The 18,842-nt window shown below is 41.9% G+C and overlaps 1 pseudogene across 1 annotated transcript; it reads left to right on the forward strand.

Moving 5' to 3' along the window:
- Positions 1–1,216: 1,216 nt before the first annotated feature.
- On the forward strand, positions 1,217–2,509 carry LOC308333669 (oxoeicosanoid receptor 1-like; annotated as a pseudogene). Its single transcript has 2 exons — positions 1,217–1,635; positions 1,813–2,509. The product of its transcript is annotated as an oxoeicosanoid receptor 1-like (transcript).
- Positions 2,510–18,842: the final 16,333 nt, after the last annotated feature.

The following is an 18,842-nucleotide window of genomic DNA, read 5'->3' on the forward strand; positions in this document are numbered from 1 at the left end:
GTGTGTGTGTGTGTACATATGATTGGCTTCATGAAGCATAGAGGATTTGGCAGCCATGTTTAATGCACTACAATTTACTTTAGGATTAAAACCTGTTATCGTCTGTTTATTCTCACTAATATCCTATTATAAACTTTTGTTTAATGTTTGCCCTGTTTGGTGTTCTTTTGTTGCATGGCCGTGAGCCAGGCAAGTGTAACAACACAGCATACACACAAAAGTGCACGTGTGCACTACACACCACGGCGAACCAAATGGGAGTGGTCAAAGTTATTTAAAAGGTAGGCCTATGTCATATCATACTGTAAACTCACTCCCTCACACACTCACTCATTGCTGGTTCCTTCGTACGAGCGCATCCATCGTGACAGGTGAGTTATTAGACATTATATTATTTTAAAATAGTGTAATAACATAATGCATTAATAAGGAATAGTCATATATAATCACTACTTATCTTTTGTTCTGTATAGTGTTAATTCTTTTTTTATATTTTTTTCAAAATTGAACAATGCAATTAACCGAAAATGTGCACGCCTATAGGGAACAGGGTGATTGGGTGAAATGTACAGAGCATATACTGTAGGCTACAGGTGTGTAAAGTTAAGTTTCTATTATCTTGAATCATCACAAAAGATCACAAAATATAAACTGACTGTAAGCTGAATATCAGACACGATCTTACTGTACGAGGACAGTACAAAACTATTTTTATAAATTATTTCGTATTCAGTCTTAGTTGATGCTGTTATTCTATTTTTCGGTATAAATAGCATAATATAACACTGGCATCATGATTGTATCATTGACCTGATTTGAACCCAGTGAAATACAGACGGACTGCAAGTGAAGTATTAATTTTCTTACAACATTCAATAATCATAATATATTTTCCCCCATACACACAAATGGCAGAACATATTGAAATCAAATCTTTAAAGAAATAACAATTCTCAATAGTATATCTCCGTAAATACAAAACACTGCAAGTGAACTCTATAACGGTGACATCACATCTGTACAGAATGTCCAACATTTTGTTCCTTACAGATTTTCTGCAATAAGCGCACAGGAACCTCCCTAGCTGGAAATAAGGAAGGTGGTGAAAAGAGGAAGGACTCAAACATTTCCAAAATTGTATCATACAGTACAATTACATGTAATTATTTTGTAATATAAGCGACACCATCACACTGCTCTTCACTGCTCGGCCAGAATGACTCCAGATCACAGCAGCATCTTCAGCAACACAACCGGCACGCCGGCCTACACTACCCAGAACCCCTCCGGGGGTCGCGGCTGCCCGCCGGTCGGCAATCCAACTCGAGGGCCTGATCCTGCCTCCCATCCTCAGCGTCGACGTCATACTCGGCCTGCTGGGAAACGTAGTGGCCTTCTGGATCTTCTGCTGGAGGCTGAAGGCGTGGAACCCCAACAACCTGTTCCTCTTCCAGCTGGTCATCGCCGACATCCTGGTCCTGCATGGTCAGCCTGCCGCTGAGGATCGATGCCTTGCTCCGGGGCCACTGGGTGTTCGGGGACGGCCTGTGTCGCATGAACCTGTTCCTGATGTTCACCAACCGCTCGGCCAGCATCGGACTCATGACCGTGGTGGCGGTGTACCGATACTTCAAGGTGGATATAGTATAGAATTAAAGCACTGGTTCTCAGACCTTTTAAAGTCAAGGATCCCCAAATAGTAATTGAGCCTCGTCATGGCCCCTGGTAGCCGACAGCCTCTATAATCAAGTCCCTGATTCTAAACATAAAATGATGCTCGTTCTTAATCTACACGTTCCTTTTTTCCTCCAGGTGGTTCACCCTCACCACCGCTTCAACCGCATGACCATGAGGCAGGCCGCGTGGGTCACCGCCGCCGTGTGGCTCCTGGTGATCGGCCCTCGGCTCTGGCCTACGGCCACGTCAAGGCGAGCGTCGGCGGGACCCTGCAGTGCTTCTTCTTCACGTCGTACAAGGAGGCCTCCTGGTCCTGGTGGCGGTGCACCGCGCCATCTCCGTGTTCGAGTTCTTCGTGCCGCTGGCGCTGCTGCTGTTCTGCTCCGCGCGCATCTCCTGCATCCTGCGGCGCCGGCGGACGATGGTCAAGGCGCACCGGGGCGTGCGGCGGGCCATGCGCGTCTGCGCCGTCATCGTGGCCGTGTTCGTCGTGTGCTTCCTGCCGGGCACGGTGACCACGGTGGGGCTGTGGATCGTCCGCTCCCACAGGCCGTGGGACTGCGCCGCGTTCTACACGCTCACCCAGCTCACCGTGGCCTCGTTCGGGCTGACCTTCCTCAACTCCGCCCTGGACCCCGTCATCTACTGCTTTTCCAGCACCATGTTCCGGAAGGCGCTGGTCGGCGCGCTGCCCGGGGCCCTGCGCCGCCGCTGCTGCGCCGCCGCTGCTGCTGCTGCTGCTGCGCCGCGGGCGCAGAGGGGGAGAGCGCCGAGTCAGGGCAGACGGGGCAGACCGCGTCTGGGAGTCAGAGCAACGCACCGCATGAACTGATGCCCATGAAAGAGTAGCTCTACACTAGCCAGGGGAAGTGAGGACATGCCCTGACGTTTTACCTGCTTTTAATCATGTTCACTTTGGTTTGCATTTATAGGCCTCGGACCCCAATAACTCTATAGACTATGTTTATAAACATAGATATTCAGGTGTCAGAGTACTCGTTCCACCCATCTGTCTGTGTCCCTTATATGCCCATATATGGAGATTTCTATATTGGTCTGTGTCCCTTTATTCCGATAATGGAGTTGTGTCAGGTACTGTATGCCCAGATATGAAGTGTGTTGCCTAATCTCAATGTGACGTCATGGAATCTAAAGGTGAGGTGAATTTAGGATCATTAGGTCCACTGGCAGAGCCTGACCAGAGCCTTTTGTGGTGGTTCTGGACAACTGTGTATCTGACCGACTCGACACCGGGCACTGTACTCCCTGTGGTGGTGTGGAACGTGTGTGTCAAATTTGAACTCTGCGGGTTACATGGATTACAGATGCACACACACACACACACTCACTCGCTCGCACACACACACAGAGACGTGGCGCATTTATAGATAAACAAAGATATTTGTACAGTGTACCAGTGTCTGCAGTTAGAAATGGGCACTCGGTAGGCTTACGGTGCAGTGCACAATGTAGCCCATTTCTATGTATTTGATGTACAATGTGTTGTTCTCGCCTACTGTAAATCGCTCTGTATTAAAAGAGTCTGCTAAATAAATGCCTAAATTGTGCACAGTATACAGGTTGTATGGAGATAACCATTTTAGAGACACATCAAGTTGTTTGGCATGTTGACTTCACTAGGACAAACATGCTGTTGCAGTATTATAGCTCCAATATCCCATAGATAATTCTGAATAGAGTTATTGCTCAGCTATAGAGAGTATGCAGACTATGCACATGACATTGTGGTATATTAATGTTCATAATGGTGGAGGATATACCAGGCAGGTTGTTTAAAAAAGAGAGGGTCCAGGCAGTGTCCTTTTCTTTCTCATGTTGAGTTTATTTGAGAACACCAATGAGCTCGCCACAATCATGACCAAACAGGACCCAATATTCTCTGAGAAGCCCCGTTCGTCCTACCACAAGGCTCCTATATACTGAGTCTCATACATCCAATCCCGTGCATGTGCGTGCATGTGTATAGATTTGTATAGGTGTCAGTGTGTGTGTCAGAGTGTGTTTGTGTTCTTAGAAATGGGTGTGTCTGTGTGTGTCTCAACCGATGATCAGACGTTACTGATTACCCAGCCTTTGTCCTAGCTATCTCCTGGCTCCCTATCCTGCTTGACTCTCGTCCGGCCAGATGCCATATTAATATATAGACCTTCTGCCCTGGGTCACTATTTGGAACATAGCCTGTGTCATAATTCACCAACCCAACAAAAGGTCTTTGTTCTAGTGATCCTGCGGGCTCTCTGATCGTATGTCAGTAAACTCCCTAGTATCAGCTTCTCACATCATGGCTTATTTAATGTGACATACCTATATCCTTCACCTAACCGACAATTTCTACTAGATGTGAACTACATGTCATATCAATCAGGTCTTATGTTGTGGATGTAAGTACAGGTGTCCTATATGTATATTCATGACTTGATCAAACAATTATAACATACTAAAGATGAAAGGCTCTCTCTCTCTCTCTCCAAAGGGGAAAAGCTTAGGGCAGGGGGTGGTCATGGTCTCTTCTGCATACCCACTTAAGGCAGCCCAGATGCGTTCACTAATGGTTTCACCCCACATATTTTAGGTAACCAGGGCATCTTTCACTCAGTCTCACATAGACAAAGGCTCTGTGGCCTTTTACCACTATTCTATATTTTATGTGTATTATTGTTAAAGTCTGGGCTCCAATACACGACAACATCATACCCGGAAGTTATGCAGAACGTCTGAGTGGCAGAAAAACACTTTCTGGCCTTGAAAGCCCATACATCCAAACAGAAAGGTCCCGAATAAATGACATTAAACTCACTTTATGCATGCTCATATAGGCCTACCCTCCATTCTACTGGAATGTGATTCTGATGCCCTGCAGCTTGTTCATCCTTTCCAAATATACCAGAATATCACTGTCAAATATCACTAGAAAACCAATCCAAAGCACACAAGGTAGTTTAATATTTTATTATTGACATTATTATTAATGTCAATACCGCAATTATTTGAGGTGCAGCCCTTCATCTCTCTCTAGGTACTCCAAGTAAAGAAAATTAATCATTATCTTCTGATATGAGGAATGTATATATGTATTTGGGTAAACTGTAGAGTACAGATGTGGATTGCTGCTATATTGAAGTTTCACTACTGCAACACTGCGAGAGGGAAGGGGAGGGGCTTCCCTGCCCTTGTTTTTGCACGGCGCCAAAGTCACAAAGAAGTGAGGCAGTGACTAGTGAGAGAGAAAGAGAGGTTTTCATATGCTGACTGTGGCTTCACTTGCGAGGCAGAAAAGCAACGTTATCCATTACATCCAGACAGTATTGTAGACAGAAATACATGTCGAGTCTTGGCACAAGTATTCTCTGTTCATATTTGTAAAGTCTAGACTAGAGCAGTAGAGCTAGAACCTGGCGCACTAAAACAAACTGTTGTCGACCGTCAGCTGTGGAGACTTGTCCAGAGAGAGAGACGGAGGGGGAGAGAGAGAGAGAGAGAGAGAGAGAGAGAGAGATCGTTCTGGAATATCATCCATTCACCAGCCCGTGGTGGAAAACCCTCCCGAATCCGATTTCCTGAAACCAGAAGAGTGAGTAAAATGACATGGCTTATGGCTAACAGTATTATGTATATATATATTTATAAAGTTTTTAATTTCTTTTATTCCATTTTAAAAATACAAGATGATCACAAACAAATCAGAGGAAACAAGACAAGAGAATACAAAACGAAAACAGAACAGACAGAAAATGTGTGTGTGTGTGTGTGTGTGTGTGTGTGTGTGTGTGTGTGTGTGTGTGTGTGTGTGTACAGTGTGTGTGTGTGTGTGTGTGTGTGTGTGTGTGTGTGTGTGTGTGTGTGTGTGTGTGTGTGTGTGTGTGTGCGTGCGTGCGTGGTGGCGCCTCCATACAATCCTGTCTCAGAGGTCTGATTGATTGATTGATTGAAATATTTATTAACAGCTTGTAGAATTGACAGTACATTTTAAGCACAAACTCAATACAAAGACTGTTAACTGTGAGTGGACGACCCAATTAAGCATTACACTTGTTTACAACAGGGTCCACATTGTTCAATTCATCAAAACATTTAGAGACATACAAATAGACACTTCTATGTAGTTAAAGAACAGAACAGGAATTCATCATATAGGAAGCAAAAAGGGAAAGGATACATATAGGGCCTACAGTGAGGGGAAAAGGGGGGGGGGTGGTGGGGGGATTCAGATTCTACAGAGGCCAGTGTCGAATTGCAGCCATCCGTAGGTGCCCTTTGAGAGCGGTTTTGAAGGAGTCAAGGGATTCACATGTCTTAATGACTGTTGGTAGGGCGTTCCACATTTTGGTGGCATAGGAGCGAAAATAATTTAGTCCCTTGTAAGTTGTTTGTGCCGAATCTGGGTTGTACATGGTTTGTTGTACTCACTCTGGTGTTGTGGGTGTGGACTTCGTTTACATTAAGGAAGTATTTAGACAGGTACATGAGTATCTTGTTGGTGTATCGAATCTTGTGGACCAGTCCCATTGCAAGATGCTGTACTCTGTCGTCGACCCTAAGCCATCCCAGCCTGTCAAAGTGGGCAGGGGTGAGGTGGGTTCGGGGGGTGAGGCCAAGTAGGAGCCTGACCAGTTTGTTTTGGGAGGTCTGGAGCCTTGTTTTAAGGGCCTTTGAGGTGCTGTGGTACCAAGAGGTGGATGCATAGTCAAATAAACCTTGTACGAGGGCTCCTGTCGGGGATCCAGTCACCGAAAATTTTAGAGGACCTGTGATGTCATGCTATACTTTTTTTTGGTGTTTTTTCTATTAATTTGGTCATTAAGGTCCACAGAATGAGAGGCCTGCTCTGCCGGAAACATTGCGGAAAAAAGTTATGGCCATTTTTGTATAACGAAGCCTTTATTTTTTTGCCCATTTTCGCCTATTGTAAAAAACTAGGTTTATTTTCTTAAGGTGCTCAGTAGGTTGTGTAGGCTGTCAATAAATGATTCCCAGATACACAGAACACATATGTGAACAACACCAAGTCCAGAAATACACTCACAAAGCCTTTCCAAATGATTTATAGCCATTTTTGGTACCAAAAATGCACCCGTTTTTTGCATTTTCCCCAATACTTTCATCTTTACTTCAATAGTAATCAACTTTGCCATGGGTTATGACACCAGCCAATGTCTCATTCTTTTCAGCAATCTTTATAGTCATTCCACAAAAACAAATATTAAAATCAACAATAAATTAAAGGAACTGTGGTGACTTTATTACCCTTATGCTCAAAATTCCCAGAGCCTTTTCTTTCTTGAAAACAACTGTACCCCCACAAAATAAAAGTGTAACACAACAAATTCAAAACAACACAAGTATTTTTTTTATTATTATAAAATAAACAGATGTGCACAGCTGATTATTTATGTTAGTTGAAATATCACACTTGAAGTGTGAAGTGAGCTGTGCTATTTATGAATACTAATATATATTGTCTCTGTTGTGATGTCATAGTGATGAAATTGCTATCCTTGATCTTGATTGGCTACATACATGCTAAACTTCCCGCATGACGCTTGGAGCTATACTCCTTCCAGGAGCACAGCTCAAAAAAGGAAATTAAACATTGTCTGAATAAAATAAAGATTATGACATGTCTAATATCACGAAAATGAAAATGATCAGGAAAATGAAAACGACTAACTAATCAACTCACTCACTGTCGCTGTCTTCGAGTGTGAGTTCAACTCGTGAACATCTTTTGGGGTCCCCAGTGCAGAGACAGGCAATGACATACTTGACACCGGCTCTTGCACAGGAGCATCCTCTGGCACACTTTCTTTTCTTGCAGTGGCAATATTTGGTGCGCTTGTATTGTGCAGGTTTTGCATCCTTCAGCATCATTGTTGCCACCAGCTTACCATTGACAAGCTCTCTGCCAAAGTTGGTTGCCACAGGGTAGGTTGGCTGAGACATGTGTGCCCTCTTACATACAACCAACTGATGCAGCGCTCTGAGAAGGTGTAATTTGGAGGCATCTTCAGTAGGTGGAAGGCAACGCATGTCTCCTTTGATGTTGCCAAAAAGATGGGCTCGCAGTGTATCCAAGTTACCACTGAAGTCACTCCTCTCATACAGTGAAGCCATGTATCATCTAGCCGCTGTCACGACATCTTGTGTAACATCCAGACTTTCCCCAGAGTCACCGTATTGGCACAGAGGCAGCTTTGTAGGCACGTCTTTTTCCTCTTCTGTAAAGATAGCTCACTGTGTCACATCCAGTCAGTATGTAGGTGCTGAGGAGTATGGATGAAAGATCGGAAGCTTCAACATCATACTTCACTGCCAGGGCATCCACAATGGCATGAGCAGGTAGGTAGATCCATCTTCTTTACCCATAGCTCCTGTAGGCCATCCATGTGTGTGATGTAATATATGCACATCATGATCACATCTGTGTCAGTAGCCACAACTACAGCCCGTTCGTGGTGCAGATGTTCTACTGAGTATGCAATGTGGGCAAACATCCTGGTATAGGACGCAGCTAGCAGTGTTTAGGAACTAGTTCAGTTCACAGTTCAACATTTTTAAAATGAACTAGTTCCGTTCATAGTTCATCATTCAACATTTTGAACTAAAGTTCATCGTTTGAAAAACTATTATAGTTATTTTTCGTTCTTTTTTTGCTTTAATTTTTATATATTTTTTACATTTTACAAAAATTGCTCTTTTGCAATGTGAAATGCCACCGAATTCTTTTTGCTTCTCTATATGGGCTTTTGCATGCTTTTATTGTGAAGGCAAAAGTTCTCAGAGCCTGCATCTCCGCATGCTGGGGTTGGCTGATCTACAAGCTCACAACGTGTCCGGACGCGACGAGTTGTGAGCTTGTATATCAGCTATTTTCAGCACGGAACACATTGTACGGCGAAGAATAAATCAGGCATCACTGCGCTTCATTCACTGTGGAAGAGAGATTGTTGGCCGTTCGTGGCGATATTATGGACACGTACCTCCTCGAAGCGATAATAACCAACTAAGCTATTGGAAGCTATTTTTGTTTAATCAAACAACAACAAGTTCCCTCAGTGTTTGTGTTAGGAGTTGGGACAGTGTCTGCTGTCTGTCAGCGTGCATGATCATCATGCAGTAGCTAGATGCGCGCTCCAGTGACGGCTGAGAAAGATTAGTTAATTTGTGTCGGATAGGGACTTATTGTTGGGTTTTCCGCTAAATATTAAGGCATGTTTAGGGTGTGTTTTAGTGCCGGGGATTTCGCCTGGAAGGCTCTATTGAAACAGAGTCTTGAACGAAAGTTGAACGTGAAAAAGTGACGTTCACACACGCCAGAAATGAACGTGTTCACAATGACGTTCATCAAACAGAAATACAGTACGTTCACTTCACGTTCACCCTAAATATGAACGAGTTCGTGAACGATCGTTCTTTGAACGCGTTCGTGGCAGCTAGACATACCCTACGTTGCGGCCGTGCTGCGGCCTGGTGGTGGTGGTGAGTTGTTTAAAAAGATGCATACAACTGCTATAGGAGACAACGGAAACGTGAGAGAATTTTCATTTGGAGCAGATGCCGTACTTTGTTTGACCGTTTTGGCTGCTCTGAAATTCTCTCTTCCTCACTTCCTTAACTTTCTTATTGACTGCCTCTGGTCTTTTTTCTGGACTGCCTAAGAAAACAACTGACGGATTACAACTTGTCCAAAATGCATCAGCCAGAGTTTTAACTAGAACTAAGATGAGAGAACATATTACTCCAGTTTTGGCTTCACTGCACTGGCTTCCGGTTGTTTTTAGGATTGATTTTAAAATTATTTTACTTGTTTATAAAGCTCTCAATGGTCTCGCACCTTCCTATCTACATGACTGCCTGCCTAAATATGTCCCAAACCAAACCGCCCCCATAATGTCTTCCACTGCTGGCCTGCTCGCTTTGCCTAAAAGAATGGCAACAAAAAAATACGGTGAAGCAGCTTTTTGCTTCTACGGGCAGACGGCGTGCAACAAACTCCCACTGTACCTTCGACAGGCAGCCTCTGTAGACATTTTTAAAGCACAGCTCAAGACCCACTTCTACACCCTTGCTTTTAATTGATCTTTTATTTTTTTTGTTATTCATGTCCTCACTGTATTGCATTACTGCTCTTGTTTTTTAATGTTTATGCCTTGCTTTTCTTTTCTTTTTTCTCCATTGCTCTGTAAAGCACTTTGAGCTGCATTTCATGTCATGAAAGGTGCTATACAAATACATTTTTATTATTATTGTATTATTATTAAGTTGTATACAGATCGATGCAGTTATAAGTAAAAACATGAATTGCCCTGTTATAGCACCACCGTGAGGCTGATTTAGAAAAAAAATTGTGGCATGTCGTCCTCGGCCTAGTGGAAATGTGCGTGAATAATTTCACGGAAATTGCACACTGCGTTTGTGATTTGTGGCATTTTGTTCGAAACGGACGGTGAACTTTGGAAGCCAATCTTCGCCAATCAGGATGGAAGATGGGAAATGGTGCAGATCCGTGTTGATCACATGACTATGGAGATAGTGACGTGTATACTGAATTGTGTGATGTATGGATAAAATGTGTACGAGTTATCTACAGAAATGTGTTTTGCCTAAATCGGCCTCATGGTGGCCCTATAACAGGCCGTTGAGGAATATTTGGGGCAGAGGTTTGTCGTTGGCATCCAGGGAGTGTGTTTGTGCAAAGTTTGGCATGGAATGGTGCCGGAGATTAGCTGTTAGCGGACGGACGGACGGATGGACAGACACACACACACACACACACACACACACACACACACACACACACACACGTCCGTCAATCTGTTACCAGCTAATCTCCGGCACCATTAACCCGGGCGATGCCAAATCTTGCACACACACTCCTTGGATGCCAACGATGAACCTCTGACCCAAATTTTCCACAACGGCCTGTTATAGCGCCATCAGGAGGCCGACTTTTGAAAAACACATTTTTATATTACTCATCCAGATTCTTTCCAAAAATATAACGTCCAAAAATGTGTAACGCAAATCGTTACACACTATCTCTATAGTCATGTGTTCAAGACGGATCTGTCCCATATTTCATATTCCATCCTAATTGGCTAACATTGGAAATCATGAACGCAGCATGCAATTTACGTTAAATCTTTCACTGACTTTCCTACTAGGCTGAGGAATATATCCCACCCTTTTCACATTGACCTGTTATAGCGCCACCAACAGGTGGATTTTTGCAAAACACATTTTTGGAACAAAAAATGCCTGAAATCATCCAATTGCCATCCAAGGCATGAGAAGAAATGGCACCCTTTTCACATTGGCCTATTATAGCGCCACCAGGAGGCCACAACCTGCTCCGAGGGGCACTTTATCTAGTTAATTTCTGCAACAGGTGAAAGTACCTGCTACAGTTGTTAAGGCCACTGTTAGTTAGCTACATGACAGAGATTTGTCGAACATCCACAAAGTTCTTTTACTTCTCTAAAGTCTTTCTACCTACCAACAATCTTTCCTTTGTATTTGTTTCCATTCCAGTGTCGCATCACCAGTCTGACTGCCCTGACCTACCAGAGGTGAACGAACAAAGGAGCTTGGCAAAGAAATTACACCATTGCTGTGATCAGTGTGGACAACACTTCTCTCAAATATCCAAACTTAAAATACACCGGAGAATTCATACTGGAGAGAAACCCTATGGATGTGATCAGTGTGGAGAACACTTCTCTGTAATGTCCAACCTTAAAACCCACCACAGAATTCACACTGGAGAGAAACCCTATGGATGTGATCAGTGTGGAAAACGCTACTCTCAAATGGCAAACCTTAGAATCCATCAGAGAATTCACACTGGAGAGAAACCCTATGGATGTGATCAGTGTGGACAACACTTCTCTCGTTTAAACGACCTTAAAACACACCGGAGAATTCATACTGGAGAGAAACCCTATGGATGTGATCAGTGTGGAAAACACTTCTCTCAAATGTCCAGCCTTAAAACCCACCAGAGAATTCACACTGGAGAGAAACCCTATGGATGTGATCAGTGTGGAGAACGCTACTCTCAAATGGCAAACCTTAGAACCCATCAGAGAATTCACACTGGAGAGAAACCCTATGGATGTGATCAGTGTGGACAACACTTCTCTCGTTTGGACGGCCTTAAAACACACCAGAGAATTCACACTGGAGAGAAACCCTATGGGTGTGATCAGTGTGGACAACACTTCTCTCAAATGTCCAGCCTTAAAACCCACCAGAGAATTCACACTGGAGAGAAACCCTATGGATGTGATTACTGTGGAAAACGCTTCTCTCAAATGGCAAACCTTAAAAAACACGAGATAATTCACACTGGCGAGAAACCCTATGGGTGTGATCAGTGTGGACAACACTTCTCTCAAATGTTCAGCCTTAAAATACACCAGAGAAATCACTCTGGAGAGAAACCCTATGGATGTGATCAGTGTGGACAACACTTCTCTGTAATGTCCATCCTTAAAAAACACGAGAGAATTCACACTGGCAAGAAACCCTATGGATGTGATTACTGTGGAAAACGCTTCTCTCAAATGGCAAACCTTAAAAAACACGAGATAATTCACACTGGCGAGAAACCCTATGGGTGTGATCAGTGTGGACAACACTTCTCTCAAATGTCCAGCCTTAAAATACACCAGAGAATTCACTCTGGAGAGAAACCCTATGGATGTGATCAGTGTGGACAACACTTCTCTGTAATGTCCATCCTTAAAAAACACGAGAGAATTCACACTGGCGAGAAACCCTATGGATGTGATCAGTGTGGACAACACTTCTCTGTAATGTCCAGCCTTAAAGAACACGAAAGAATTCACACTGGAGAGAAACCCTATGGATGTGATCAGTGTGGACAACACTTCTCTCAATTGTCCAACCTTAAAACACACCAGAGAATTCACACTGGAGAGAAACCCTATGGATGTGATCAGTGTGGAAAACACTTCTCTGTAATGCACAACCTTAAAAAACACAAGAGAATTCACACTGGAGAGAAACCCTATGGATGTGATCATTGTGGACAACACTTCTCTGAAATGTCCAGCCTTAAAAAACACGAAAGAAGTCACACTGGAGAGAAACCCTATGGGTGTGATCAGTGTGGACAACACTTCTCTCAAATGTCCAGCCTTAAAATACACCAGAGAATTCACTCTGGAGAGAAACCCTATGGATGTGATCAGTGTGGACAACACTTCTCTGTAATGTCCATCCTTAAAAAACACGAGAGAATTCACACTGGCGAGAAACCCTATGGATGTGATCAGTGTGGACAACACTTCTCTGTAATGTCCAGCCTTAAAGAACACGAAAGAATTCACACTGGAGAGAAACCCTATGGATGTGATCAGTGTGGACAACACTTCTCTCAATTGTCCAACCTTAAAACACACCAGAGAATTCACACTGGAGAGAAACCCTATGGATGTGATCAGTGTGGAAAACACTTCTCTGTAATGCACAACCTTAAAAAACACAAGAGAATTCACACTGGAGAGAAACCCTATGGATGTGATCAGTGTGGACAACACTTCTCTGAAATGTCCAGCCTTAAAAAACACGAAAGAAGTCACACTGGAGAGAAACCCTATGGATGTGATCAGTGTGGACAACACTTCTCTCGTAAGCTCACCCTTAAAACACACCAGAGAATGTGTCCAGCCTTAAAATACACCAGAGAATTCAGACTGGAGAGAAACCCTATGGATGTGATCAGTGTGGACAACACTTCTCTGTAATGTCCATCCTTAAAATACACGAGAGAATTCACACTAGAGAGAAACCCCATGGATGTGATCAGTGTGGACAACACTTCTCTCAATTGTCCCACCTTAAAACACACCAGAGAATTCACACTCGAGATAAACCTTTTGGATGTGATCAGTGTGGAAAACACTTCTCTGTAATGTCCAACCTTAAAACACACCAGATAATTCACACTGAAGAGAAACCCTATGTATGTGATCAGTGTGGACAACGCTTCTCTCAATTGGCCCACCTTAAAACCCACCAGAAAATTCACACTGGAGAGAAACCCTATGGATGTGATCAGTGTGGAAAACACTTCTCTGTAATGTCCAGCCATAAAATACACGAGAGAATTCACACTAGAGAGAAACCCCATGGATATGATCAGTGTGGACAACACTTCTCTCAATTGTCCCACCTTAAAACACACCAGAGAATTCACACTGGAGATAAACCGTTTGGATGTGATCAGTGTGGAAAACACTTCTCTGTAATGTCCAACCTTAAAACACATCAGATAATTCACACTGGAGAGAAACCCTATGGATGTGATCAGTGTGGACAACGCTTCTCTCAATTGGCCCACCTTAAAACCCACCAGAAAATTCACACTGGAGAGAAACCCTATGGATGTGATCAGTGTGGAAAACACTTCTCTGTAATGTCCAGCCTTAAAACACACGAGAGAATTCACACTGGAGAGAAACCCTATGGATGTGATCAGTGTGGACAACACTTCTCTGTAATGTCCAACCTTAAAACACATCAGATAATTCACACTGGAGAGAAACCCTATGGATGTGATCAGTGTGGACAACGCTTCTCTCAATTGGCCCACCTTAAAACCCACCAGAAAATTCACACTGGAGAGAAACCCTATGGATGTGATCAGTGTGGAAAACACTTCTCTGTAATGTCCAGCCTTAAAACACACGAGAGAATTCACACTGGAGAGAAACCCTATGGATGTGATCAGTGTGGACAACACTTCTCTCAATTGTCCCACCTTAAAACACACCAGAGAAATCATACTGGGAATTACAGTGGAGAGAATTCCCATGGATGTGATCAGTGTCTCTGAAATGTCCCGCCTTAAACGCCACTAATAATTCACCCTTGAGAGAAACTTTCCACATAAACATGCATTATGATCCATTTTAGTGGTATTTCTTATTGACTGGGTCAAGAGTTATCTGAGAAATTATTAGAACAGAAAAGTATGGTGATGACCTGAGTTTGAGTCTATTAGAGACCATCTTTTTTTGATGTTTTTTTCCCCATTGCATCAATCTATCTACATCATACATGGGCAACTGGCGGCCCCGGGGCCCACCATCACTTAATGTGGCCCTCAGGTTAATATCAGAATACTGATATATTATTGATTTCAGCTGTTACAATTCCACACATGCAAACATGACCCGCTTTAATTACTTCAGTCGCGTATGCTTAATGACTAGTATTAAATGTTAGTCTTTTTTGTGTCCAATGTATTTGGATTTAGTTCGTCAAGTTAACATAACTATAATTAAATGCATTTGAAATGAAATAAAAAGGTAATTTTTCTGAATTCTAAAAAGAAAATTCAGGATTTCAATAAAAAAAATAGCTTGATCTACAAACTCAAAACGCGCCGCAGTGCGACAGGTTTTGAGCTTCAGCTATTTGTGCTATGACAGTGGCCCTCTGGAGTGAGTGTGGAAATATAGTGGCCCTCTCCATGGTCAAAGTTGCCTACCCCTGATCTACATTATAGATTTCTGCTTATTATTATGATGCTGTTGTTATACTGTACTCAATCACAATATCAAACAGTACTATATAGAGTACTGTATAGAGAACAGTACATTAACAGTACATGATTTTTAAACAAACAGTATAATTGTGTAGGCCTACTTGTGTGTGAGAACAATACACTTTGGAAAGAGACACAGTACGGTCAGGATTCAGTGTATTTTGTGGACACATGTTGACCTCTGAACATTTTACTCTCACTATAAAAGAACGGAGCTCATTGAAGAGCAAGATGTTGTCCCTCCATATAATTATACAACTCATTCAAATAATGTACCTGCTGTACAGCCATACTACCACTACTTTAGTTTATAATAAAATGTCATGAATGTCAGCCTTCATCAGAGCTCTGATGAAGGCTGCATAGCCGAAACACGTTAGCGTAACCTTTTGGTGTTTGCCAATAAAGAAATGGAAATGTGAGTACCTTGTCCCCCGCTTGTTTAATTTTTGGATGTGCTACCTTTTTGGAAATTTTAATTCCTATTTTTTTACCTTATATTTGTCATTTGTACATGTCCGGAGCACTAAGCTGAAGCTCTCAGCTGGTGTCCGTGCTCCCCCCACAGGGAAATGAACGCTGATTGAAAATGTCAAAATCATAAATGCAATATTTGGTGCAAATTTACCCTTAGAGTTTACTACATTATTTTTGGGACATGCAAATCTCCAGATGGGAAGATCTGATGTATACCTATTCGGTATTCTGATATCTGCATGTAGAAAAGTATTTGCACGACACTGGTTGCTTCCTGAGGCCCCCACCATAAAATAATGGATAGATATAGTAAATGATATGTATAATATGGAACAGATCACTTTCTCTCTCAGACTACAGAAGGAGTAATGTATAAAGTTTTGGTCTAATTGGGTGGAATATATTATTCCTTTCCGACCAGATTTTGTAGCGGCAAGGATTGAATGATTCTGTCTTATTCATGTCTCTTTTTTGGTTCTGTTTTTATTTTAATTACGGCTCACAGTTTTAATTACTCCCTATGAGTATTATATTGTATTGTACTTTAATTTCTGTACACATCATCCATCTCTTCCATATGCTTTATTTTATTTGTATTATTCTTTTGAATAAACAAAGAAACACTATTTGAAAATGGTTGTATAATGTGATTGTAATAAATAAAGAATAGAAAAGAAAAAAAAAGTCAAAATCGAACAAATAAATCTACGAGAGTCTAAATCTTAGGCTATGCTGTTGTATTTCGGCAAACAAGATAAACAGACACTGTACGTTCTAAACAAGAAACTTTTTTTCTTCTTTTAAGCAGCAGGCCAGTTAAGACAGTATAGGCTAAGCCCCCAATGCTTAAAGTCTAAGGAACTTTGTTCCATTTGTACACTATATTAACTAAAAAATAAAAATAACCAACGACCTCCCGTGCGCTTTGAAATACCCCGAAAAAACCTACAACCTTCATCAATCAATATAATGTTCAAACATCAAAGACTAGTATTACACCATCATGCATTAATTAATCCGATTGATGATTAATATAGCAAAGGATTCATGAATACAACCATCAATTCAAATAACATATCTAGACTAAAGCTGTATGTCGTTAAACAAATGATAAACTGACACTGCATCATGTTCTAAACAAGAAACTTTTTCTCATGATAACTTATGCATTATAGGCCTACAGCAGGCCATTTAAAAACAATAGGACTAATGCTTAAAGTCTATAGCCTACGGAACCTCAAGATTACATTTCCTACACTCTCAAAAATAACCAATAAACAATAAACTGGCTACTGTTTAGAGAATGATCATCAGAGACACTGGGCTCACTGCTAAAATCTAAAATATCTAAAACCACATATTACACACATAAAAGACCCCCAGGTCATTAAGATATATTTTTTTGCAAAAAGGGTGAATTTAATGTTTGTTTTGTCACCGTTTGTTTTACACAACATTACATCACCTAATCAACATGAGTTAGACTTTAATATAGTAGTGCCCCACAAATTTTAGTTATTGTTTTTCTGGTTTTGAGTGTTCATGCTATATCCTGTTGAGATACATCATGCAGGTGAAGGGATCAGGGGTCTTCAAGGTAGGGTGACCAGATCCAAACTGTTCATTTGAGAGACAGAAGTATCGCTTGTGTGGGACAAGTGGGGCCGGCCCCCCATCCCACTTGTCCGGGTTAGCAACTTACTGCCACATTGCCTTATATTTTGTATATTCTTTATTACATTATGTACACTATATTTGGTACGATTTCACTATATGCATAAATCAATGTATAAAATAAATGTAGTAAATTAAGCATCCACTGGATAACATTTATGACATTACAGTATGTTGACGGAAAACTCAACTTCAAGTAACCTATAGTGTAATACATGGCGTTCCAATAGATGACAGCAGGTAGCGTGGTAACATCATCTTAGCATTGAATTCCTCATACATTTATTATTTTACTTCATAACCGTCTCTGCATAGACAGACAGACAGACAAGATACACAATATGATTTAATTTAAGAAGGTATAACTATAATGCAACAGTATAGGCTACCTAATTGAACAGGACCATAGCCCAGTGATACTCAACCTCAGGCCCGCGGGCCACATCAGGCCCGCGGGACCATTATGACTGGCCCACCAATGAAAATCTAAAAAAAAGAAGAAAAAAAAATCTGGAAAATGAAATAAAAATAAATAAATCTGAATGAAGTTATCTTTAATTACATTATTATAAGTAATACTATTAGAGTTGTACTATTACTCGAACGAAAATAAAAGCTTGGGGGGGGGGGGGGGGGGAGATGCAATGCAAATGAAAGACATATACTGTGTATCCCTATTCCCTGACATAATTTTATAGCTAAACGGACAGAATTCTATTTTATTTGAATGATGAAACCCAGCTGCCATTAATAGTTGGAAATGGAAATGGAAATTGCGGAAATGGAAATTGCGGAAATTGCAATTGCGGAAATTGCAATTGCGGAAATTGCGGAAATGGAAATTGAGAAAATTGCGGAAATGGAAATTGCGGAAATTGCGGAAATGGTAATTGCGGAAATTGCTCTTCACTTATAGCTATCTATTTTCAGGTAGATTGTTTTATTTTACTCAGTCAGCCATATCACTACTCATTTTTTTTTCATGAAAAAGGTCATAGCTGGGTAATCTATTTTCAGGCAAATTGTGTTTATTTTATTTTACTCAGCCATAACAATTTATTTTCTGTTAACCAACTTGCTGGCTGGCAGGCAGGCAGACAGCTACTCATAGACAGGCAGACAGACAGACAGACAGCTACTCATGGAGAATTGGACAGGCAGGCAGTCAGACAGCTACTCATAGACAGGCAGACAGACAGCTACTCATGGAGAATTGGACAGGCAGGCAGACAGCTACTCATGGACAATTGGACAGGCAGGAAGGCAGACAGCTACTCATAGACAGACAGACAGCTACTCATGGACAATTGGACAGGCAGGAAGGCAGACAGCTACTCATAGACAGGCAGACAGACAGCTACTCATGGACAATTAGGCAGGCAGGCAGACAGACAGCTACTCATAGACAGGCAGACAGACA

This window comes from Protomyctophum bolini, assembly GCF_963924005.1.
Source record: "Protomyctophum bolini genome assembly, chromosome: 18".
In the NCBI taxonomy this organism is placed as follows: domain Eukaryota; kingdom Metazoa; phylum Chordata; class Actinopteri; order Myctophiformes; family Myctophidae; genus Protomyctophum; species Protomyctophum bolini.